The sequence below is a fragment of the Peromyscus maniculatus genome, chromosome 2, assembly GCF_049852395.1.
Source record: "Peromyscus maniculatus bairdii isolate BWxNUB_F1_BW_parent chromosome 2, HU_Pman_BW_mat_3.1, whole genome shotgun sequence".
Taxonomy (NCBI): Eukaryota; Metazoa; Chordata; class Mammalia; order Rodentia; family Cricetidae; genus Peromyscus; species Peromyscus maniculatus.
The window spans coordinates 85,000,165-85,026,695 of NC_134853.1; the positions used below are offsets into that span (position 1 = coordinate 85,000,165).

Sequence of the window (26,531 nt, forward strand, 5' to 3'; positions counted from 1 at the left end):
TTGTATTTAGCCAGACACAGTAAATCTGTTAGTGATCTTTGGAAATTAGCAACAATTTTTTTAACGTGCCACCATTCCCCAATAGAATCCATCCATTCATTTGTTCATTCCCTCAAATAAATGCCCAGCATAGACTATCTTTGCTCTCACACTCACTGCTTTCCTGATTAAATAGGACCTACCAGCAGCGGGCAAACACCAATCCAGTGACTAACAAGGTGGCCAGAGCGATGGGGTTAGGCCATGGGCTAAGAGAGGGCTTCCATCTTCCTGTTCCCTTTACTCAGAGCTCTCACACCAGCAGGGACAATCCAAGGATTTGAGTATCAAATAATGATTCAGCCACATAAAAATAGTGGGCAACTGACTCTGTATTTCCGAACTTGTTTCTTTGCTTGTGAGCTTGGGACCCAAAGTAACATATATTATGGAGTTGTGTAGCCGGAAGGTTTCTCCGATCCTGCCTGGCCCTGCAGTCAGGATGAACTCTCCCACCCACATCCTGCAGCTGCTTGGCCCTAAGTAAACACACAGGGGCTTATAATATTTACAAACTCTACGGCCTATGGCAGGCTTCTTGCTAGCTAGCTCTTTCATCTTAAATTAACCCATTTCTATTCATCTATGTTTTGCCCATTCCTATTAATCTGTTTTGCCAGTGGCTTTACCAGTCTGTTGGCATCTTGCTTCTCCTTTAGTGGCTGCTGGCATCTCTCCAGACTCCACTTTTTTTCTTCCTTTTTCTCTTCTTGGATTTCCTGCCTGCCTCTAAGCTGTGTTGCTATAGGCCAAAGCAGCTTATTTATCAACCAATGGGAACAACATATATTCAGAGTGTACAGAAAGACATTCCCCAGCAGAATTGCTTTGACCCCTGCTTATTGAAATGGTGCAGGTGAAGTTGACAGAATTGGGCCCACTAAGTGGAGCCTTAGCTATTGCTGGCATTTTCCTTGTGATTATTATATTAGAGGAGTTAGGTCTAGTGGCAATGAAGGACCTTGCCTGACCCCACCACCTTCCTTTCTCTTGCTTTGGGTCGTAGTGGAGCCTGAGAACTCCCCTAGAACCTGGGAGGGTACGAAGGTCCAGAGGAGGTGTGGCTTGCTTAAGAGCATCCAGTAACCCTACTGACGTGGACCCAAGACCCAGACCTCTTGCCTCCCAAGCTGGTGCCTTCCAATAAAGTTCCCACCCCCTTTGAAGAACAGAGCCTTTAATAAAACACAAGTTTCAGGGATAAGGTGCGTGTTCCATTCTCCTGCTTTAGCCATGGTTTTGTTGGTATAGGGACTGACATGCCATCAGTAGGTGGTGAAGGTGGGCTGATGTTCCCTGTACTGTTTTACACTTGCCAGTTCCGTCTTGACAGTGTGCATGCAACCCTTCTGGTTGGCAACAAAATTGTTCTGGACTCCCTGCATGGAAATGTGGCTGCCCTTCATGTGGCTTATGAACTCTGAGCACAGTGTGCCCAGGCATTAAAACACTGCCTTGTGAGGACCAGCGTGTCACACACACACACACACACACACACACACACACACACACACACACACACACACGCCCCCGAGGATGCCAGTCAGTACTTCCTCACCCTGAAGACTGACAGCTTTGCCAAAACTCTGAAGGGAGGTGATGGTTCCACATTTTTCTTACATACATACTCCCTGAAAATTGACCAATAAAACCCCCAAAGAGTACTCAAGAAGGGAGCCCATCACCTCACATTTTAAAATTGCAGTTGACACAAATCCAACTTTTTAAAATTCACCTTTTCCTTAGTGTACAAAATAACAGGTATTTAAGACACTTTTATACATGTGTATCATTGACCTTCACCCACATTTGCTCCCCATCACCTCCTCCTTGCCCCTCCCACTATCTCATGCCAGTCAGCCTCAAACAACACCCCATGTCTCTTTGTATCTCTATCCCGATTGGAGTTTCTTCACAGGACTCAGCACACAACATAGCAGGTTGTTCTGAGCTTTCTGCGTATGTTTCTCACTTGCCTCCCTCTCTGGAATATGAACTCCAGGTGAAACACTTTGTCCCGTCTGCTGCCCATCTTACTTACAGACACCATAGGACCTACACAGAAGCCATCGGAAAAATAAACACGCTTGCTAAAGATTTTCCAGTGTCTTTGGGGCCTGCAAGATGGCTCAGCAGGTAAAGGCTTTTGCTGCCAAGTCTGACACCTGAGTTCATCCTCCTTAGAACCCACATGGTGGAAAGAAAGAAGTGATGCCTACCATTTGTCCTCTGACCTCCACACACACATGCATAAACATGCACTCAAATGTGCGCTCTCTCTCTCTCTCTCTCTCTCTCTCTCTCTCTCTCTCTCTCTCTCTCTCTCTCTCTCTCTCCCTCTCCCTCTCTCTCTCCCTTTCCCTCTTTCTCTCTCCATGAAGTTAAAATGTTTCTAAAAGATTTCAGAGTCATGAAATTTCATTTCCATGAATATCAACGAGAAGATGGCCTGTGATAATCCTTTGTCTCAGACAAGAATCTATTGGCCAATTGATATAATTTAACTTGTTTGTAACAATTAACATGAACTCTACAAAGTGGGAAATTAATGGCAAATAATTAAATTTAGTAAAAGTGATTAGATTAAAACAGAAATGCAGAGAGCTCCCTCAAGCAGTCCACGCCTCCTTCAGAAGTAACCCTGAGGCACCCCGCCTCCTCTCTACCGAGCCAGTTAGTCCTCACAGCTACCTGGGAAGGAAGGAGTGAGACTCAAGGGCTTCTAAACATTCCTCAGAAAGAGGATGAATTTACAGATCGGCTTGGAAGAGGTTCATTCGGAAAACATGTGGTTTTCCAGTCCACGAACATGTGATGTCTTTTAGTATTACTTAGATTTTCTTTGTGTTTTTCTCCGTAACGTTTTACAGTTGCAAATGCACACATCTAGCATCTCCTTTGTTAAAATTAAATAAGTATTTTATTCTCTTTGTATTTTATTGCTAGCGGGCTGGATTTATTTCACTGTGCAGGGAATCACTTGATTAGGCTGTTTGTAGAAAGATCATTTGCTCTTGCAAATCTGTCTCCTGCTACCACGCTTCCAAAGGCTTCTTGGTTCTAGCCACTCTGTGTGGGTTCCTTAGGGAACCTGGGGTGCAGAGTCTCAGCTGAGGTCGGTCACTCCTCCTTTGTGAACTTGTTTGCCTTCCTTTTATTTTCTCATGCTGTGGAATAATGCTTCTGTACACTGATTTAATAAAACACTGATTGGTCAGGCAGGAAGTATAGGAGGGATAAGTAGACAAGGAGAATTCTGGGAAGAGGAAGGCTGAGTCAGGAGACACCAGCCTGCTGTCCAGGGAGCTACATGTAATGGCACACAGGTAAAGCCACAGAACATGTAGTAACATATAGATTAACAGAAATGGGCTGAGTTTAAGTGTAAGAGCTAGTCAGTAGTAATCCTGAGCTAATGGCTGAGCAGTTTTAATTAATATAAACCTCTGTGTGTTTACTTGGATCTGAGTGGCTGTGGACCGGGCAGGACACAGGAAAACTTCAGCTATATTCTCGCTTTGCTTATTTTGTCCTTTGCCTTGTTTCCCTGCTGGAAACAGCCCATGTGGTCACACAGAAGCGATGACAGTACACCTTCTCTGTCCCTGATGTCAATGCTAACACCGTCTTTCAAGGTTTTAAGTATGATGGCAACCTTGGCTGTTTCATAGACACCTCGGTCCCCCTAGCTTTTTGACATCTTATCAATAACTTTAGCAGTTAGATTTTTGTCTGACATATTCTCTGAATCTATAGAGATGATTGTGGAAATTTAAAAAAATTTTTGCCCTTCAAAACTATGTTGATTTTCCCATGTCAAACCCAACTTTGAATTCCTGGGATAAACTTCTCTTGATCACAGTGTGTTATTAGTTGGATATGTTGTGTTAAATGCCAGCCTTTGCTGAGGATTTTGTGTCTAGACTCAGTAGAGGCAACAGTCTGTAGCTTTCTTATGACACCCTTGTCTTGCTCTGTCTCCGGGTAATATTGGCTATATTGAGTAAGTTAGAAAGTAGCCTGGTGTGGAGGTGTATTCCTGTAATGTGAGTACTCCTGGTGTGGTGGTGTATTCCTGTAATGTGAGTACTCCTGGTGTGGAGGTGTATTCCTGTAATGTGAGTACTCCTGGTGTGGTAGTATATTCCTGTAATGTGAGTACTCCTGGTGTGGAGGTGTATTCCTGTAATGTGAGTACTCCTGGTGTGGAGGTGTATTCCTGTAATGTGAGTACTCCTGGTGTGGTGGTGTATTCCTGTAATGTGAGTACTCCTGGTGTGGAGGTGTATTCCTGTAGTGTGAGTACTCCTGGTGTGGAGGTGTATTCCTGTAGTGTGAGTACTCCTAGTGTGGTGGTGTATTCCTGTAATGTGAGTACTCCTGATGTGGAGGTGTATTCCTGTAATGTGAGTACTCCTAGTGTGGTGGTATATTCCTGTAATGTGAGTACTCCTGGTGTGGAGGTATATTCCTGTAGTGTGAGTACTCCTGGTGTGGAGGTGTATTCCTGTAATGTGAGTACTCCTAATGTGGAGGTGTATTCCTGTAATGTGAGTACTCCTGGTGTGGTGGTGTATTCCTGTAATGTGAGTACTCCTGCTGTGGTGATGTATTCCTGTAATGTGAGTACTCCTGGTGTGGAGGTGTATTCCTGTAATGTGAGTACTCCTGGTGTGGAGGTGTATTCCTGTAATGTGAATACTCCTGCTGTGATGGTGTATTCCTGTAATGTGAGTATTCCTGGTGTGGAGGTGTATTCCTGTATTGTGAGTACTCCTAGTGTGGAGGTGTATTCCTGTAATGTGAGTACTCCTGGTGTGGTGGTGTATTCCTGTAATGTGAGTACTCCTGGTGTGGAGGTGTATTCCTGTAATGTGAGTACTCCTGGTGTGGAGGTGTATTCCTGTAATGTGAGTACTCCTGGTGTGGTAGTATATTCCTGTAATGTGAGTACTCCTAGTGTGGTGGTGTATTCCTGTAATGTGAGTACTCCTGGTGTGGAGGTGTATTCCTGTAATGTGAGTACTCCTGGTGTGGAGGTGTATTCCTGTAATGTGAGTACTCCTGGTGTGGAGGTGTATTCCTGTAATGTGAGTACTCCTGGTGTGGAGGTGTATTCCTGTAATGTGAGTACTCCTGGTGTGGAGGTGTATTCCTGTAATGTGAGTACTCCTGGTGTGGTGGTGTATTCCTGTAATGTGAGTACTCCTGGTGTGGAGGTGTATTCCTGTAATGTGAGTACTCCTGGTGTGGAGGTGTATTCCTGTAATGTGAGTACTCCTGGTGTGGAGGTATATTCCTGTAGTGTGAGTACTCCTGGTGTGGAGGTATATTCCTGTAGTGTGAGTACTCCTGGTGTGGAGGTGTATTCCTGTAATGTGAGTACTCCTGGTGTGGAGGTGTATTCCTGTAATGTGAGTACTCCTAGTGTGGTAGTATATTCCTGTAATGTGAGTACTCCTGGTGTGGAGGTGTATTCCTGTAATGTGAGTACTCCTGGTGTGGTGGTGTATTCCTGTAATGTGAGTACTCCTGGTGTGGAGGTGTATTCCTGTAATGTGAGTACTCAGGAAGCTGAGGTAGGGGTTGGAGACTGGACTGAGCTACATAGAAAATTTGAAACCAGCCTCCTATATGGTGGGCCCGTATCCAAAAAGAGAAAAGGGAAAAAAAGAAAAGAATTTCCTTCTCATATATTTTGTGAAATTGTGTTTTTCTTAAATCTATGATAAAACTCACCAGTGACCGCCTTCAAAACTTGAGGTTTTTTTTTTCTTTGCAGAATGATTTCATTGCTAATTAGATTTTTTATTATGTATTCTATATGTTGCATGTGTCTATTCTGGTTTCCAATCTCTTTTTGAGTCATTCTGATCATCTGGTATTTTAACACTTGATCTCTTGAAATTATCTAATGTACTGGCACAGAGTGCAAACATCCCTTTATCATCTTTTCACTTATGTAATCAACCAAATTCAAAGAATCAACTCTTTAAAGAGATACTTTATTTTAATTACATGTATGTATCTCTGTGTGGGTGTAGGTGCTTGTGAATACAGGTGCCTGTGGAAGTGAGAGTGTCAGATCCCCTGGAGCTGGAATTGCAGGTGGCTGGCCATAGAATCACCTAATGTGGGTGCACAGAACCCAAAACATGTTCTCAGAAAGAGAAACTTTTAACTGCTGAATCTATCTCCTCCGCCCCAAGAATCAACTTTTGACTGTTTTCTATTTCTCTCTCTCTCTCCTCTCTCTCTCCTCTCTCTCTCTCTCTCTCTCTCTCTCTCTCTCTCTCTCTCTCTCTCTCTCTCTCTCGTAGTCTTTATTATTTACTCTTTTTGTGTGTTTGTTTTTTTCTCCTTTTATTTGTCTAATTTCTGAAGGTCAAATTTTATATATATATATATATATATATATATATATACATGATATAATCACAAGAACAGTGTTGATGGACTTTGTATCCACTTCAGATTTTATCTCTGGCACAGGTATACATTTTCCTCTCAGGACACTTTTAGCTGCATCCCATAAATATTGATGTGTTTCCATTTACAGCAAGCTGAAGACATTTTTCTCACTACCTTGTGGTTTCATCATTAACCAGTTTATCATTTACATGTATATTTTTAAAATTTCCTAATGTTTATTCAGTCCCAAAATTCCCTTCCATTGTTGAGTTCTAACTTAATTCTATAGTGTTTGGAGAACATAGTTTATATTATTTCAATCTGTTTGGGTTTATTGAGATTTGTTTTATTGTCTAATATACTGTCTACTTTGGAAAATGTTCCATATGCGCTCAGAAAGCGTGTGAATTCTGCTTTTGTTGGATGGAGCATTCAGTAGATGTTACTCACGTCAGCTGATTGGTAGAGCTGTGTAAATCTTATTGCTAAGCATTTTGAAGATAGGGTATAAAATGATCATTATTGCTATATTTCTTTGTATTATTAAACATCTGTTTTCACACTATGAAAATAGCGAGCTCTTTTACACACTGTCTGCTTGGAATGTCCTTTTCCATTCTTTCTTTGTGAACCATCTCACACGGGTTCTTTGCAGGGAGCATGTAGGTGGCTTGCGTGCTTTGGTCCAGTCTGCTATGGTCCTTCTGACTGAGGTGATGAGAGAGATGCGGAGTTTTAATGTCATTACTGGCAGCCTAGAGTTATATTTGCCATTTGTGCTTGTTATGTATCTTTTTCTCCTTATATCTCTTTATTTCCTTATTTTGTCCCAAATAAATAATTCTTTGTAGCATTTTTACTCCATTAGATTCCTTAGTTATGTTCTTATTGGCTTCATTAAGGTTATAATATATGTGATAATTTGCCCCTGGGAACGTCTAACCAGTATGCACTGAATTCTGGGAAAATACAAACCCCTTCCCCTCCCCTAACTCCCTCCCATATTATGCTAGCGCATTTATATAATAACATAGAATAAACATAACTATGTAAAGGTGATACTATTTTTACATCTTTTGCAAAAGTGAAGGGAATAAAACAGAAATGGGGAAAGAGAGAGACTCTGGTAGTAAGTCACATATTTATCATTTATGGCAGTTTCCACTTCTCCCTGGAGATTCTGATCAGCATCTGGGTTCAATCCCTTTCTGCCCAAAGGATTTTTTATATCGTCTTGTAAGACAAGGCCTCGAGTCATGACGGCTGCTAGCCCTTTATCCACTGACTTATATTTTAATCTGGGACTCTCTTTATTTAGCTCTTGTGTGAAGGATATTTTTGATTACTGTAGAATTCTTCTTTTGGCAGGTTTAGTGGTTTTTTTTAAACCAATGCTTTTTAATATGTCCCTTTGGTTTCCATTATCTTATATGAAAAGGCAGGATTGAAGTTAATGTGCTGTCTAGATGTGTGGAATCATTTTTCTCTTGCTGCTTTGTGTGTGTGTGTGTGTGTGTGTGTGTGTGTGTGTGTGTGTGTGTGTGTGTGTGTCTATGTGACAACTTTGGCTGTCATTCCTCAGGAGGGTGTCCATCTTTATTTTATTTTTCTAAGCCAGGATCTCTCATTGGCCCGGAACTCACCAAGCAGAGTAAGCTGGTTGGCCCATGAGACTCAAGGATCCATCTCTATGTGCTCAGTACTGCGATTGCAAGCACAAGCACAGACCACCTTTCCTGGCCTTTTAAAAACATCTTAATTTTTTTTAATGTGGGTTCTAGGGTCATCATGCTTGTAAGGTGTGGTGGTTTGAATGAAAATGGTCTCCCTAGGCCCATAGGGAGTGGTACTACTAGGGGGTGTGGCTTTGTTGGAGTGGGTGTGGCCTTGTTGGAGGAAGTATGTTACTGTGGAGGCGGGCTTTGAGGTCTCGGATATTCTCAAGTCGTGCCCAGTGTGAGAGTTTACTTCCTGTTGCCTGTGGATCCACATGTAGAACTCTCAGCTCCCTAACACCATGTCCACCTGCATGCTGCCTTGCTCTCCTCATGATGATGATGGACTAAACCAACCGTAAGCCATCCAGTTAAATGTTGCCCTTTGTAAGCGTTGCCGTGGCCATGGTGTCTCTTCACAGCACTAGAAACCCTAAGACACGAGGTCTGTGTCACTGACTAAGCTCTCCCCACTCCTCTCTTGGGAGTTTTGCTCTTTGTCTTTTGAGGCAGGGACTCCCTACTGTAGCCTTGGCTGGCCAGGAAGTGACAGAGATCCTCCTGCCTCTGCCTTGGCAGTGCTGGGATCAAAGGTGTGCAACACCATTCTCAACTTCTCCAGCTGCTTCTAAGATGTTTTCCTTTGGTCTTTGTTTTCCACAGTTGAGCTATGGTGCATGCGGGTGTGGGTCCTTTTGTTTTGAGACACAAGAATATCTGTTCTTTTGTTACTTATTTTCTTTCCATTTTTTTCCTTTCTGTCCTCCAAAACGGGTCATTTGTACTGATCTGTTTCCTCCCTCCCTCCCTCCCTCCCCACCTCTCTGCTGTGTGTGTGTGTGTGTGTGTGTGTGTGTGTATGTGTGTATGTGTGTGTGTATGTATGTATGTGTGTATGTGTGTGTGTATGTACGTATGTGTGTGTGTGTGTGTGTGTGTGTGTGTGTGTGTGATGCATGTGGAAGCAAGAGGTCAATATTGGCTATCTTCCTCAGCCATTCTCCCCTTAAATTTTTTTTATAACAAATACTTTTATTGATTATTTGGGATTTCTCATAACGCACCCTAATCATCCCTACTTCCTAGTCCTCCCAGGTCTGCTCCCCCCATTGTGGCCTCCTCCCCCGACCAAAAAAAAAGATTTAAAAAGTCCAATTTGTGTTGTTCATATTGACACCAAAGCATGGTCAAACTCCAAGAGGCCAGCCTCTTAAAGAAAAGTGAGTCCCCACCCTCACCCCCTCACACCCCTCCCTAGTAGACATCTCTTGTGGAGAGCTAGACTTCAGCATCATTATCACAATTTTTAAGGTCTCTTTGAGCCGGGCGATGGTGGCGCACACCTTTAATCCCAGCACTCGGGAGGCAGAGGCAGGTGGATCTTTGTGAGTTCGAGGCCAGCTTGGGCTACAGAGTGAGTTCCAGGAAAGGGGCAAAGCTACACAGAGAAACCCTGTCTCAATGCCCCCCACCCCCAGAAAAAAAAAAGAGTCTCTTCAAATGCTTCCTGTCGAGGTTGTTACTTTTGGGGGAGACTGGGGTGGGGGCTGTCACAGAAGCCTTCTATGTCTCTCTTTCTCAACTGTGGGTCTGCCGTCATTGATGGCACTGCAGAAGAAGGTTCCTTGTCCTTTATAGTCAGCAGGAGAACGGATCACGGACTTCCACATGGTGTCTGGTCACAGCACAGACCACAGACATCCATCTGGCCTCTGGCATCAGCTATTTCCACGGACCTCAACATGGTCTCAGGTGGTAGTACTGGTCACGGACACCAATATTGTTCCAGCCTGCAGCCCATGGATGTCATCGTGGCTTCAAGTGGCAACACAAACCACAGACATCACATCATATTTCAGTAATAACATGGGCCACCGACATCAGCATAGCCCCTGGCTGTAGCTGGACACAGACATGGCCCCTAGCGTCAGCATGGACCACAGACATGGACAGGCCCTTGATCAGGAGTACAGGGCACGTACGTCAACATGGCCTCTCAGCGTTAGCTCAGGCCTTAGACGTCAGCATGTTCAGCCTCTCTCCACCACATCTGCATCACTGCATTCCTCTATCCTCCCCACCACTCCACTGCAAATTCGTACGTTGCAGTGGCATTGAAAAACTGCATTGTGTTACTCAGTACATTTTTTTTGTCCACACAGCTCTTCATGCAAATACTCGTTGCCATGAGTCATTGGTCTGGCTCAAGGCCTCTGGTCTCTGAAGCACCATAAACACCGGACCATTGCCATGACTTCTTTGAGCACAACCACGCTTCAGATTTTCATCTTCAGTGTCGATGACGTGCTCCTGGATCTGGTTTGGCAGCACCAGCCCCTCCTCGAGGCCTAGCAGTTTGTAGGTGGAGTAGGTGTTGGGATTGACGGAATCAAAGCTCTGGATCTGGGCCTGATAGCTGCCAAGTTGGTCAGGCCACCCTGCTGGACCTCAGGCTCTTCCTCCACCTTAAGTTTTGAGACAGAGTTTCTCACTGACGCTGGAGCCCCTCAGTTCAGCTGGACTGACTGAAAAGTAAGCTGCAGGGGTCTGCCTGTGTCCATCTTCCCAGTGCTGGGATTTATAGGCACAAGCTACCATATATCTGGCTTACATCCCGTGAGTACTAGGGATCGGAATTCAGGTCCTCGTGGTTCCACAGCAGGTATTTTACTGACTCAGCTCTCCCCACATCCCTTTTTTAAATTTTATTCTTGCATTTCTTTTCAAGGATATCTTCCTAAGGGCCAGTCCTGGGCCTGTGTTTTAATAGTCAGTGGTTGTCAGAGTTCTATTGAGACACTTCAAGCAAGTAGGGCTGCCATCCACTGCTGACATCTATCAGTGGGTAGGAGAATAGACTCGAAATGCAGGGCACTTTACAGTCTGCTCCAACATTCCCTCTCTGCTAAGCCCTTTTGGTTTGCCCACACGTGTGTGCAGCCTGGGAAGCCAGCCAGACTTTTGTGTTTTGGCTTATGCCATCATCTGGTCTCTGTTGCCCGTATGTGTTGCCCCAGCCAGAAATATGCTTGCCCTAACCTTGACCAGAATCTTAGACTAATAAAGCTGCTCACCTCCATGTACAACCGCCGCCAAAGGCAGCCTTTTGTGTGTGCTATTGTACTTGTGTGTGCCTCTCGCTGTGACCCAGGAAAGTCCTCTGACTTCAGCAATACAATGCCTGTCCTCACAGCCTGCCACACTTTGGCAGACCCTGTACGTCTCCTGAACTAGGAGGTTGGGCTCAGAAGCAGCCCAGGCCAAGGCACCACTGAGGTACTGCCCTTTGCCTGTTCTTACCCAGCATCCAATAGTTGGATTTGTCCATTCGCTTCTGTGACAAGGTAATCCAGGCTGGCCTTAAACTTTCATGTCCACACCCTCCCTAGACCTAAGACTACAAGCATGCTCCAGTACATCAGGCTAGCCATAATTTCAAAGTCAGGCTATAGTTTTAAGTCCGGATTCTGATCGTTAGCGTATATGTTGGTTCTCTTCTCTACTATTCCATGTAGCTACCATGTTGATTTATAAGTATTACTGCATTTAGTACTCAGGACAATACACTTTTCACTTTCCTTATTCTAGCTCTGGGCTTGAGGACAGCCTCGGGTGTAAGAGGTACTAGGGGTGACACAGAGGGGAGAAATTGGGTCCAGGGAGAAAGACATTAGGCAAAGCTAAACAATGGGTCAGTGGGTCTGCTTGAACCTGAGCTTGGGTGCTCTGCTTCCAGATGATGGCCTGGGTATACCACCGGTCTGATTTCTTCTGGGGGAGAACCAGGGTAAGAGTACTGCTCTCCTCTCCATCCGAGGCCTGACCCTGCCCCAACACAGCTCCAGCCCAGCTCCAGCCCAACCCAGCCCAGCCCAGCCCAGCCCAGCCCAGCCCAGCCCAGCCCCAGCCCAGCCCCAGCCCGATTACTAGGTCCCTGGAGCTCCCTGCCCCTAGAGGGCGCTGCTGTCATCATAAAGGGATCACAGGTTGCCTAGAAAAGGGATTTAAAGTTTGGTTTAGGGCAGCTGTACACATTCTTTTGTTCTAATTATAGAAGGATTAATCTGCCTTTAATAGATAACTATTAATAATTCATATAATTATCTTTAATAATAAATTTCTGTTTAAAAATGGCCATTTCTTATTGCTCTTCCCAGGGACTTCCCTTCAGTTCTGGGGCTTGGTTAAAGCATTAGCCGATCATTAAAGCTTCCATGAATGGAAAGTTAATCAGGCAAGTTTTTAGAGAAATAAGGATCCGTTTCCAAAGGAAGAAGATGTCAAAGAATTGGTAACGTTCAAATAAATATACATGTGCATGAGAGTTACAAGAAAAATAAAAACATTTTAAAGAGCTCAAAATCCTCCTGCCTCAGCCGCATGTGATTTCAGATTCTCTAGGGCCAGATCTCTTGGTTCTGCTGTGGCTTTCCTTTGTTGTTTTTGTTCAACTACACATGTTCAGCTCAAAATGGAGAGTGTGGTGGACACTTTCCCCTCTGGCCTGTATTCTCGGTCAAGGCGATTGAGATCTGAGAGAGCCATCCACTGGTTTCCCGGCCCTTTGGCTGTTGGTTAGTTTGGCCAACAGAAAACACTAGCAAGAAAACGGGAGGTTGGACAGGTTTAACTCTGGTTTGGCAGTGACCATGTTCTTCTATTTAACACCCAGCTCGTATGGGTGGCTTTCTGCTGAGGCTACAGGCTTCCCAGGATCCTGAGCAGGACACCTTCCCTGTGTGCCCTAAGCCTAAGAATGCAACCCACTTGCCCATCTTGATAGGCCTTGGTGTGCGTGTACTGTCAACGCAGGGTTAGTAGACTCTGCTGCTCTTGCTAACCCATGATCTTTCTGTGCAAGCACACGCTAGATCGTCGGTTCTCAACCCGTGGGTCGAGACCCCTCGGCGGGTGGAACAACCCTTTCACAGTGGTCACGTAAGACCATCTGCGTATCAGATATTTACTTTATGACTCGTAACAGAAGCAAAATTACAGTTACGAAGTAACAACAAAAATAACGTTATGGTTGGGGGTCACCAGGACATATAAGGAACTGGGTTAAAGGGTCACAGTGTTAGGAAGGCTGAGGACCCCTGATCTAGAGGAATGTTCACTTCTTTGATGCCTTTGGAGTGCTGGGACTTCGTGGAACTCTGATGCAGAGAGCTGGCTTTGATTAGGAGTCAAGTGCTGTGGTGTTCACAGTGTCAATTTGACACTTAGAAGACAAGCTCTGGGCCAGCTTGTGAGGTTATCTAGATGGAATTAATTGAAGTTGAAAGACCCATCTTAACTGTGGTCAGCACCATCCCATGGTCTGGGGCCCTGGACTAAAAGTAAAGGAAAAAGTAGGCTGAACACCAGTGTTTATCTGTAGTTGGACTTTCTCTGTCCTGCCAGTCAGCTCCCAAATCACCACATGGAAACTTATTATTAATTATGAAAGCTCAGCCTATCACTTAGGCTTGTTTCTAACTAGCTCTTATAACTTAAATTAACCCATTTCAATTCACCTACGTGTTGCCACATGACTCGTAGCTTTACCTCTCCTCCTGCATGTCTGTTCCCTCTTGTCTACTGGCGACCCAACCTTCTTCTTCCCAGCATCCTCTGTGCCTGGAAATCCTGTCTAGCTATTGGCCATTCAGCTCTTTATTAAACCAATCACAGTGACATATCAGTCTCTGCTTCCTGACGGTGCCCAGGGTGTGGCCAGGGCTTCAAGATGCTGTCACTATAATTTTCCTCCCGTAATTGACCATCCTCTGGAACTATGAGCCAGAAGCAACGCTCTCTTCCTTAAGCTGCTTTTGGTAGGTATTTTGTTGTAGCAAGAAGAAAAGTAGCTAATACAAGGGCCGAATAAGGAGTTCTAAGACTTTTGAGGTAGGCCCGGCTTGGGTATTACTTTGCTATATGACCTTTCCACCCTCTGGATTTCAAGAGCTTCATCTGTATAAAGAAGCACTTGAATAAAATCAGAGGCCTTTGTGCATCTTTTTTTTCCTATGTGCCTTGAAAGGAAATATGAAAAATCTCCATAATGACACACTTTTAAAAATATATTGTTCTCTGAGTTTGAGGCCAGCCTGGTCTACAGAGTGAGTTCCAGGACAGTCAGGACTACACAGAGAAGCCCTGTCTCAGAAAAAAAAAAAAAAACCCGAAAAAAAAACCCAACACCAACAAAAAAGTATTGTTATTTTAAATAGTTATAAAGCATGCAGTTTGTTATTATTAATATTTAAATATAAAATGTTTACATCATTGTTTTCAAATATATCTAATGCAATTTCAATATCCTAGTGATTTTTGGATGCAATATCATTTGTTTAAAAAATAGATGTTGGCAACCAGTTAAGCCAACCAGGTTCCTTTACTCTCAGGGATGGCTTTGCAGTGATTTCGAACACCCCCCTCCTTGGTAGCCTATTTCCTATATGGACTGACCTAAGGTAACTTGGAGACAATGTTTTGGCATATATTCATGTCTCTGATCTCAGTATTGTCCACAGTATAGGCTCCTGACAGGTTGGTAGGGTGCCTTTGTGAATCTTCAGAACACAACAGGTCATCATGTACATTCACCCTAAGCTGCAGAATGACATGTGATTGAGGCCCTGCATAGAGCCAAATTCCCAGCTACCAGAAGATCCATATCTCAAAGAAATGGGACTTCTCTAATGTAGATGAATTTGAAGATATGGTAGCTGAGAAGCAGCTTATCCATGATAGCTGTGATCAACTATATCCCCAACTGTGGTCCCCTGGAGCACCACACCTTAGGGCTTCTACCGGGCTGTCCGACATCCCCACCAAATCATGTTTAGTAATAAATCTTTTAGCAGGGATCTTAAAAGTTCTTATTAATAAAATCAAACCTGAGCCAGGTATTGGGGTGAATGCTGGAAGATCAGAGAGACAGAACAAGCCACAGCTACCTCACCTGGCCAACTTCTCAGCTGATCATGTTTCCTCAGACTGGAAGCCTCTGTGTCTTCATATCCAAATGGCTCTCAGCTGAACTGTGCTGCTCAAAACCTAAAAGCTTAACCGGCAAAATGCTTAACCGGCCGAAAGCTTCTAGTTTCTGGTCTTCATGCCTTATATATCTTTCTGCTTTTGCCCTCACTCCCTGGGATTAAAGGCTCACTTCCTGGGATTAAAGGCTCACTTCCTGGGATTAAAGGCTTGCTTTCTGGGATTAAAGGCGTGAGTCACCATGCCTGGCTGTTTCCAGTGTGGCCTTGAACTCACAGAGATCCAGATGGATTTCTGCCTCTGGAGTGCTAGGATTAAAGGTGAGTGCCACCATTTTCTAGCCTTTGTATCTAGTGGCTGTTCTGTCTCTGACCCCAGATAAGTTTACTAGGGTGCACAATATTTTGGGGAACACTATGCCACCACAGAATCTCACATCCAGTCTGAGGGAAAGTAAACAAAAACATATGGCTCCCTTTGCATGGCACCTCCTGGACAGTAGGCTGTGTTAAGATGAGGCTGAATGTCTCCTTCCCAGCCAAGAAACTCATTGCAGTGGGTGGCGGACTCAAGCTTTGTATGTTTAGTGAGAAGCGCATGGCCACACAAGTGGCGTGAAGAATGGAAGAGTTGCGTGGTCCAAATCAGTGGTGGGAATGGCAAACAAGTTTTTCCATGAAGCAACGTGTCTTGACCCACAGCAGAGTAGACCTGCTGTTGAATAAGGGCCATTCTTGTTATAGACCAAAGAGAGCTGGAGAGAGGAGGCACACGTCTATTCCAGGTGCATTTTGGATGCTGGTCTGTCTGAGTGATTTCAACTTGGTTTTTGTAAAAAAAGAAGGAGGAGGAGGAGGAGGAGGAGGAGGAGGAGGAGGAGGAGGAGAGAGAGAGAGAGAGAGAGAGAGAGAGAGAGAGAGAGAGAGAGAGAGAGAGAGGATATTCCTGGACTGACAGATACTATTCTGCCTCAGTGGCTGGGGTCCAAAAGAGCTACCAGAATCCTAAAGCTTTCACTCTCTCTAAAGAAGACGATGTCTGCCAATGTGTTTTCAGATAGCCATTAAAAAAGAAAGTCAGAAGTCCAGGATCAAAGCACCCAAGATTCAATGTCTTATTACTCCATGTATAACACAAACACAGACAAATTGCTCTTAAAAAAAACACACTAATAAAAATAAGGAGGAGATATGCTAAACTTTTGGTCAAGAGAATGAAGGAAGCCAAAGAAAACCACTAGGATTGTCTTGGCATCACAGCTAAATGAATACTGTGTTTATAGATGGAAATGTAAAAGTTTTATGTTTTCTGGAGTCATAAGGCTTTCATTCATTCATATATACATATATATACATATATGTATATATGAATATATAAAATTGAGTCATTAATGCAATTGGGGACATTGTGAGTCAAAATTTGGATCACTTTGTTAAACAGGAAAAAATGAAAAGAAGTTGATGTTGCAACGAAAAGGATGGAGAGTGGTGTCTTCATTAAAGGCATCTCTGCCCCCCCAAACATTCGGAACCAGATATCCCCCTGCCACAAACTCAGGTGATGCCCCCACAGTAAGAGTAGAGGGCTGGGGAGACGGCTCAGTGAAAAAAGTGCTTGCTGCACAAGCTTGAGGACCTGAGTTCGGATCCCCACCACTCATGTACGAAGTCGGGCACAACAGTGCACACTTGTACTCCCAGCATTGGAGGAAGACGGTGGTAAGAGGGTTCCTAGAGCTTGCTGACCAGCCAGGCTAGCCAATCGACGAGCTCCAGGCTCAAGGGGACACTGTCTCAAAGAACAAGGGGGAGAAAAATCAAGGCATACATTCAGTATCAATCTCTGACTTTTATAGGCACCTGCGTACATGTGTGTGCATGCCCATACATGTGTCCCTGCCCTTCCCCCTGAACACATGAAATAACTGTAATGGATAATCAGTGGAGAAGGGTGTTGAAGAAGATGAGACAAGAAAATAATCCAGGTTCCTTCCTTTCCCTGGGAGCCCCAGGCATTTCAGTTTCAGAGACTCTAGACACAGATCTCTTCAATACCCCGGCTGGCCAATCAGTCCCATTGGAAATTGTATTCCCAGAGACTATGGATGCCTTGACTTGAGAGCAACCGAGCTTGCTGATTTCTGAAGGAAGGGCACTCATGCATGGGTGGCTTCTTGGAGCCACATCTGAGAGGGCCAATGCTGCAGTCAGACACACAGTTGTGTGGTGTGGGCAGTTTCCATCACTAAAGTGGGCTGCCTCATTTCCATGATCTGCAAAACGAAGATGCCCACTGCCTCACCTCGGGCTCTCCACCTCCTCGTGTGTGTGTGTGTGTGTGTGTGTGTGTGTGTGTGTGTGTGTGTGTGTGTGTGTGTGTGTGCTGGCCAGAGGCCGACCTCAACGGTGCTTTTCCTTGGGTGCTGTCCACTTTTATTTTATTTTATTTTATTTTTTTTTGAGACAGGCCCTCTCACTGGCCTGGAACTTGCCAAATAGACAAGGCTGGCTACCTAGCTAGATCCAGGGATCCAAGTGTTTTCACCTCTCAGACCTGAGATCACAAGTGCATGCCTCCAGCCTGGCATCTTTACCTGGGGACTGGGGACTGAACTCAGGTCCTTATGCTTACAAGGCAGGCGTTTTACCAACCAAACCAAACCACCTCCCTTACCCCTCCTGGGGATCCTTTCAGGGTTGATTGAGATAACAAATATAAAGAGCCAGTACATGACGAACGCTTGAAGAAGAGTTCGAGAATTCTGGGGATTTCTCCCAACCAATGCACTCTGGGAAGGAAGCCAAGATTCCCCTTGCCTCCAGTCCCCACCAAGCAGCCTGTTTCCCTCCATCAGTGCCCCGAGTGAAGGCGATGCTGTCACTGAGACTGTCTTGGCACCCCTGTGACAGAAAGCAGAGCGCTCGTTGGCTCACTTTCGTGTGTTTAGTTTTTGTTTGGGGTAAGTTTTTCCAGCTACTGAGGCTTTTTTTGATTTAAAACGAAATGTTTACACCAGTCAATATTTACCCACAGGTCCTGACCTTTCTTTCTTCAGGAGGGTTGACCATTTCTGGTATCTCCCACCAGAAACAACAGCCATGGATTTGGACGTTTGGAGAGTGGTTTTGGCAGGCTTCCTGGGGTTCCCCATTTCTCAGGGAGAGGATTATAATCAGCCTGTGTGCAGGGTGTGTGAGCCCAGAAAATGACAGTTGCTGCTTTCCAGGAACAGAAAGAAAATAGATACTCACGCGTGCCCTCCTGGAAGCGCTGGGGTTGCCTGGGGGCCAACTTTGAATCAGGCGATCCAATATTTGAGCTTTCTACAGGAGAAACAAAACGAGACATTGATATGCTAAGAAGTCACTAACTGAGTCACTGTAGCTACTGCCTGCTCTGATGTCGCTGCTATGCTAACTTTATTGCTGGCACAGTGGCTGGCAGTGACTGCCACCTTGACTCCAGATGGGGACCTCACTGCACTCTGTTTCCTGCAGGTGCAAAGAGAGCTCTGTTTTCTCTCTCCAAAGAACCACTTGTGCACATTTTCCTACTGCACACACACACACACACACACACACCCCTTCTTCACTGCCCTTCAGAGTTCACCTGAAATGGATGCGTCTTGGGTGGTGCTTTGTCTAAATGGCTTTTTTACTTGAAATTTAGTTTTGTTCTGAGGCAGGCCTGAGAGCTTGGTCTGGAAGGTGCTTGTCGTACTGGTGTGAGGATCTTAGTTCAATGCCCAGCACCACCGGTGCAGAACGCTGGATGTGGTGGCATGTGCATGGAATTCTAGTCCTGGGGAGACAGTGACAGGTGGGTCTCTAGGGCTTGCCAGCCAGTCAGCCTAGCTAGTCAGGAAGCCAGCGAGAGACCCTGTCCCAGTGGGAGAACCTGCTTCCAAAAAAACAAGGTAGATGGTACTTAGACATACAGATGCATCTCTCTCTCTCTCTCTCTCTCTCTCTCTCTCTCTCTCTCTCTCTCTCTCTCTCTCTCTCTCAGAAGGATGAAAAGTCATAGGTTGTGTGTATTTATGGCCCAATTTCTTATCCCTCTCTGTGTTCATTCCTTGAACCATACAATCATAATACCCTCCCAACCTGACTCAGGTCCTACCGTATGACTAGATGACCTGCTTTGGCCAATGGAATGCTAGCAAAGGTGAATCTACACACAAGTTTGCTGAGTGCATGCACACTGAGATCATGTGCTTCTGCCCCTCTGCCATTGTCTGGGCTAGCCTGCTAGAAGGTATGAGGCCTGTGGTTCAGAATCAAGTATCTCAGTATGTCCTAGCCAGCACAGGTCAGCTAAGAGTCACTTAAATCTAGACATGTGGCCAAGTCCAGCCAAGCCCAGAACCTTCAACTGACCTGCAGACTGATGAGGGGAATGGTGTTTGGGGGATGTTTGCTAAACTGCATTGCTAGGTAGTAGACAGTGTGTATAGAATACGGTTGTGGGGACAGCCCTGCTCTCTGGGAACAGAATCCTGGGAACACTGAGCCCACATATAACCCTTCCCGAGGGCTCTGGAAATGGTGAGAATTGGAAAAAGGAGGAAGTCTTAAAAGTAACATTCAGCTACTTCTACCATGAGGTAAGGGATCTACATCAGTGAGATTCAGCATCGATAAAGATGCACATAGGAAAGAATTCAAGCCCTAGGATGCAGCATCTGGGTCCAAAGCCCAGATCTATGCATGTGCTTCATGTCCTTGAGCAAGATAGTTTAAGCTCCTGGTCCTGTGTCCCTTACTTGTGAAACAGAAAAGCAATAAACAGCACCTACCTCATAAAGCTCTGAGAAAGAGCAATAGGTTTTTTAAACCTTAAAAAATTTAAATTGACAAATAAAATGTGTATTTTTTAGTGTACAACACAATGTTTTAAAATATGTATTCATTATGAAATGAATGCTAAGCCAAACTAATTAGCATACACATTACCTCACATGCTTTATTTTTCCTGGCGAGAACACTTAAAATCTACTCTCTTAGTAATTTTCAAGTACACGATACGTTGTCGTTAACGATACTCCCCGGGTTGTACAACACAGCTCTTGATCTTCAGTCTCCTGCCGGTTTGAAATCTGTGTCATTTTACCATCATCTCTGTTTACATCATCCTCAGCCGACGAGGATGCTCTATACCCTTTCCTGAGCTTCCCGCCTCTCAGATTCTACATAATAGGTGAGATCATAGAACATTGGTCTCTCTCTGCCCAGCTCATTTCCCTTAGCACAATATCCTATAGGGTTATCTATATTATCACAGATGGCAGGGTGTCCATTTTTTTAAACTTATAATCTGTTATGGATGAACACCATGTTTTCTTTATCCATCCATCCCTTAATAGACAGTTAGATCAATTACACATCTTGGCTCTTTTGAATAGTGTTGCAATCAACGTGGAAATGCAGATGACTGACATTTTGCTCTTAACTTCTGTAGGCTATATACCAAGCAGCAGAATTGCTGGATCATATGGTCTGCTTCTAGTTACTTGGGAAACTGCCGTACTGATTTCACAATGGCTATATATTTACATTCCTATTAACAGATTCTGGGGGTCCCTTCCTCACCACTTCCCCGTCAGTACTTGTTATTTTCCAGTTTGGGGAAATAGTCATTGTATCAGGTGTGAAGTGGTATCTCACTGTGGTTTTGAATGGCATTGCCCTGGTGATTAGTGGTGCCAAACACCTTGTCATATACCTGTTGGCCATTTGTACATTTTCCCTAGAAAAAAATGTCTATTCAGGTCCTTTGTCCATGGTTTAATGGGGTTCTTTGCTTTCTTGCTATCAACCTACTTGAGTTTGTTTATTTGGGGCACTACTCTCTTATATTCTGGCTTATTAATAACTTCTTCTATTCTGTAGATTGTCTCTTCCCCTGGTGGCTTGTTTTCTTTGCTATGCAGAAGCTTTGTTGTTGAAGTTGTCCCCTGTGTGTGGCTGTCTGTCTTACATGCGCTTTTGCAGCAATACCCCAAATGTCACTGCCCAGACCACTGTCATGGAACTTAGGTTCTGTGTTTTCTACTAGCTAATTGACAGTTTTATGTCTACACGTAAGGGTTTAGTTCATTTTCAGTTGATTTTTGTGCGTGTTTTGAGATAAAGGTCTAGCTTCATTCTTCTGTATGTGGATACCCAGTTTTCCCAACACTATTTATAGAAGAAACTATCCTTTGCCCCCTGTGTGTTCTTGACATTTTAGCAAAAACCAATTGATCTTAACGCACTTTGAATTGCCCATTGTGAGGCCTGGGTTAGTATTTGTTAAATAAATATAGTGTGACCTCATTTATGCTCAAGGCTTGGTAACCTCTGGGGGCATCTGGGCCATGTTGTCTTTGATAGGGTGGGTACACTTGCATCATGGGAAGGCTGGTTTTCATTCATATAGGTAGCCATTAACTCTAAAGAACTAAATGCATACTCAAAAATGGCGAGGAAAATAATTTTTCTTTGAAAATGTACTCCATCGTACAAATGTGCTGCTCTCACGTACTTCTTGAGAGGCTGGGGGAAGTACTGGATGTGGGGTTTCAGGAAGGGCAGGAAGAATGACGCTATCTGATTTCCAGAAAAATTTCCATTCCAAGCTATTGAAATCTGGGTTTAGGCACCTAGAAAGGAAGTCCTCCACTTCTTGAAAACCTGCAGTGAGAATATCTCTGCAGACACTTTAAAGCTGGGCTTTTGCTACACTGTCTCTTCAAGTAACATATGTGGGTCAATGGCTTGTAGTTCTGCTGTGGTAGGGAAGGCAAACAATGGAGAGGCATATGAGTGTGTGAGCGTGTGTGTATGTGTATGAACAAGTGTGCATGAGAGTGTGTATGTGCAGTGTGTGTGTGTGTGTGTGTGTGTGTGTGTGTGTGTGTGTGCCCACATGCATGTATGTACAAGGCCTCTGTCCTTTCCTGTCTCAGAGTTGATAAGGTATGGGCAAGAGCTTATCCTCATCGCCCCGCTGACTCCCCTGACTTCCTCTGACTAGTCTTTCCTCCTCTTCCCCTCCTCTCCTTCACAGTACTCCTGGGCCATTATCAGAGCCTTGGACATTAGAAGATTTCAATCACATAAAACTGCAAGAACAAAACCACCTCTACCCATCTAAATCACAGAAAAGCAGAGCGGTAATGTCTTGATTTTGGCCAGGTCCTTATAAGGAAGTAACATCAAAGCCTCAACAAGACTATGTTGTAGAGAAGCTCACAGCCAATGGACAGCCTGGGAAGACCATCCCCTTGGATAAGGACAAAAGACTCATGGAAACTGGCTGCAGGGAGTGTTTTTACAGGGGGAGAGGGGTCTGATGACACAGCAGTGACTCTGGTAGCCAAGGTTTCCCTTCCACTGTGCATCATGGACATCATAGTTGATACACAGTTTTCAAATGGGACCTTCTCTTTCATTCTTTTTTTCTTTTTCTTTGTTGTTTTTTTTTTTTCCCCGAGACAGGGTTTCTCGGTGTAGTTTTGGTGCCTGTCCTGGATCTCGCTCTGTAGACCAGGCTGGCCTCAAACTCACAGAGATCCGCCTGGCTCTGCCTCCTGAGTGTTGGGACTAAAGGCGTGCGCCACCACCGCTCGGCTTCACTTCCCTTCTTTATGGCTGTGTTACAAACAACTTCCAACAGTAGAGGTTTTAAAGAACCATTTCGTTAAGCTTCTGGGTTATAAGGTTGGGATTTGAACATGGTGTAGAAGAGAGATGTCTGGCTTTGTTCCATGATGTCTGTGGTCAGTAGGAGAGATTTGAATGCTGAGAAGGGAGTCTGCATCTGGGTACTGGAACGATCCAGGGGCTCACTGCTTGTCGGCCTGGTGCCTGAGCAGGGGTGACCCGAAGACTGGGGACCATGAATTCATTACCAACTAACTGTGAGATGAGTACACATCTATTCTTTCACAACTTCTGTGGGTCAGGAATCTTCTCTAAAGGTTGTAATTACAGGTGTGCTGGTTAGTTTTACGTCAACATGTCACAAGCTAGAGTCATTGAAGAGAAGGGAACCTCAAGAGAGAAAATGCCTCCATAAGATTGGGCTGTAGGGCATTTTCTCAACTAGTGATGGATGGGAAGCGACCTAGCCCATTGTGGGCGGGGCTACTCCTGGGTTGCTGGTTCTGGGTTCTATATGAAAGCAGGCTGAGCAAGCCATGAGGAGCAAGCCAGTGAGCAATGCTCCTCCATGGCCTCTGCATCAGCTCCTGCCTCTAGGTTCCTGCCCTGTTGGAGTTCCTGTCCTGATTTCCTTTGATGATGAACTGTGATGTGGACGTGTAAGCCAAATGAATCCTATCCTCCACAAGTTTCTTTGGTCATGGTGTCTCATCACAGCAACAGCAACCCTGACTAAGACAACAGGTTTCACAGAAGGCTCATCGGGGAGAAGTCTGCATCTATGTGCACTTATACGAATGCAGAGGGTCTCAGGTACTTGTGGTTAAGGACTGGGTATGGCTATTGTCAGAGGCTGTCTCCAGTGCCTTGCCTTACTTTGCCACAAATGGCAGCTTTTGAGCAGTTGGGTTTCATTCACAATGGGCCACAACTCCAAGTTCAAAAAATTCTAGTGAAAACTCGACTGTCTTTCATGCCTGGGTCTAGGAAGTCATTCTCCTTGACTTCCTGCTTATCCAAATTTGAGGACAAGAGAATTAGAATTCATTTCTTGAGGAAGAGAGAGGTACTGTCTTACATAGGGTGACTATTGCTGTGAGGAAACACCATGACCAAAGCAACTTGGGGAGGACAGGCTTTATTTGGCTTATACTTCTATATAACAGTTCATCATCGAAGGAAGTCAGGACAGGAACCTGGAGGCAGGGGCTGATGCAGAGGCCATGGAAGGGTGCTACTTACTGACTTGCTCCCCATTCTTACTCAACCTGTTTTCTTATAGACCCAAGGATCACCAGCCCAGGGATAGCCTCACCCACAGTATCCTGCCCCCACTTCATCAACCACTGGCTTAGTTCGGGTTTTATTGCTGTGAAGAGACACCATGACCACTTCTGGAACACAGCTTCTGTGTGCTGACCCTAAGGAAACACTTCCAGAAGACTTCACGACAGTGATGTTCGCCTCTTCTTCCTAACAGCTGAATCTTCAGTCCCAGCTGACCGGGATCCATTGTCCCGGTCAAACAAAGATTTCGCTTGAGTGGTTCAGGTATCTTGTTAATCACAGCTGATTCTTCAGCTCCAGCTGACTGGGACCGCAGATTCTTCACACAAATGGCCTGTAGAGTCTTTGCTTCCCTCTGAAGCTTCATAAGTTAGGACTCCATTGTCTGCTCAACCTTCTTATCTTCCAAGCTCCTACAGCACAGCCCACGGAGCTCTCCACACTCAATGGCTTTTCTAGCCCAAAGTTCCAAAGTCCTTCCACGATCCTCCCCCAAACAACACGGTCAGGTCTGTCACAGCGGCATCTCACTCCTGCTACCAATTTGTCCTAGGCAGGGTTACTATTGCTATGATGAAGCGCCATGACCAAAGCAACTTGGGGAGTGCCTTAGGGTTTCTATTGCTGCAGTGAAACACCATGACCAAAAAGCAGGTCGGGAGGAAAGGGTTCATTTGGCTTATACTTCCACATCACTGTTCATCACTGAAGGAAATCAGGACAGGGATTTAAACAGGGCAGGAACCTGGAGGCAGGAGCTGATGCAGAGGCCATGGAGGAATGCTATTTACTGCTTTGCTCTCCATGGCTTGCTCAGTCTGCTTTCTTATAGAACCCAAGACCACCAGCCCAGGGGTGGAACCTCCCATAATGAGCTGGACCCTCCCCCATCAATCACTAATTAAGAAAACGCCCAATAGCTGGATTTTATGGAGGCATTTTCTCAAGTGAAGTTCCCTCCTTTCAGATGACTCTAGCTTGTGTCAAGTTGACATAAAACTAGCCAGGACAGATACCATGGCTGGCAACTGTGGACTCTGCCACACTATGCTGTTAGACTCCTATCGTTCACATTTGTGTGGGGGTTAATGTGATAAATACCAAATACCAAAGCAACTTGGGGAGGAAAGGGTTTATTTCATCTTCCAGTTTACAGTTCACCATGGAAGGAAACTAAAGCAGGTACTCAAAGACAGGAGCCTGGAGCAGAAATTGGAGCTGAGGCCACAGAGGAGTGCTGCTCACTGCTTTTGTTCCCCTGGCAAATAATAAAACCACCACACACCAAAATGAACTGGAATCAAAGTCTAAACAACTCTATGAAATTCTGTACATTTAGAATTGGCATTGGAATGGAAGCTATGGAACTTCACATTAAATTTTACAATTTTAGCATTGAAATATATATATATATATATGTTTGTTTCAAGACAGGGTTTCTCTGTGCAGTTTTGGTGCCTGTCCTGGATCTCGCTCTGTAGGCCAGGCTGGCCTCAAACTCACAGAGACCTACCTGGTTCTGCCTCCCGAGTGCTGGGATGAAAGGCGTGTGCCACCACCGCCCTGCACATTGAATATATTTTATGCACTTATCCACAGGTAATGGACATGAGTTACTAAGGAGGATATAAAGCTAATTGTTTTTCTAGGTCTAATGCTGTCATGGAATTTTTGTGTGTGGTAGATCAGTTACTTAGGCCCAGCCACATAGGTATATTACTGCCCACAGTGGTCTGGGTCCTCTTACATTAATCCAAGAAAATGCCGCATGGATGTGTCCACGGGCCAATCTGATGGAAGAACTTCCTCACTTGCAGTTCCTTCCTCCAAGCTATGTCAAGCTGATAACTTCAATTGTGACAGGGGTTATAAAGAATACAGATGGGACAGTAGAAGGACCAGTGGCCTGCTAAGAGTGACCATATGCTTTTTTTTTTTAATCCAAGCAATGACACTACTACAGTGAAAATTAGTGCTCTCAGTAATCACACTTGACACCAGACAGAACTCTCTAGAATAAACCAGCATGCCTCATCAGCCCAGACGTGCTCAATCACCCTCTTTCAGGATCCTGTCTGGACTTGGCCTGGGAGTCCCAGGTGGGCTCTATCAGTAGGAATGAGGACTGGGGGGGGGGGGTGGCGAGCCCAGTGGGATGAGGAATGTGGCCCAGCAGGAATGCAAGGAAAGCTACTCACTCAGTTCCAAGTCACAGATTCCTTACTGAAATTGTTTTCACAAAACAAACTCAAAGAATGTTTATTGATTTAGATAATTTAAACTTCCAAAGAAGCAGAGCTTCAGGCCTGGCTGGATCCAGGGTTTCTAACCATGTCATCAAGACCCCCCTTCTTCCCATCTTTAGGCCCTGCTTGCCAGTGTCAGCTGTGATGGTACACCTTGATGGCCAGCTCCACAGGGTTTAGATTCGCCTTAGGTGATAGACCAC

General features: G+C 44.9%; 1 pseudogene; it reads left to right on the forward strand.

Moving 5' to 3' along the window:
• The first annotated feature begins 14,515 nt into the window (after window positions 1-14,515).
• LOC121827737 (small nucleolar RNA SNORA70) lies at window positions 14,516-14,640 on the forward strand (annotated as a pseudogene).
• Window positions 14,641-26,531: the final 11,891 nt, after the last annotated feature.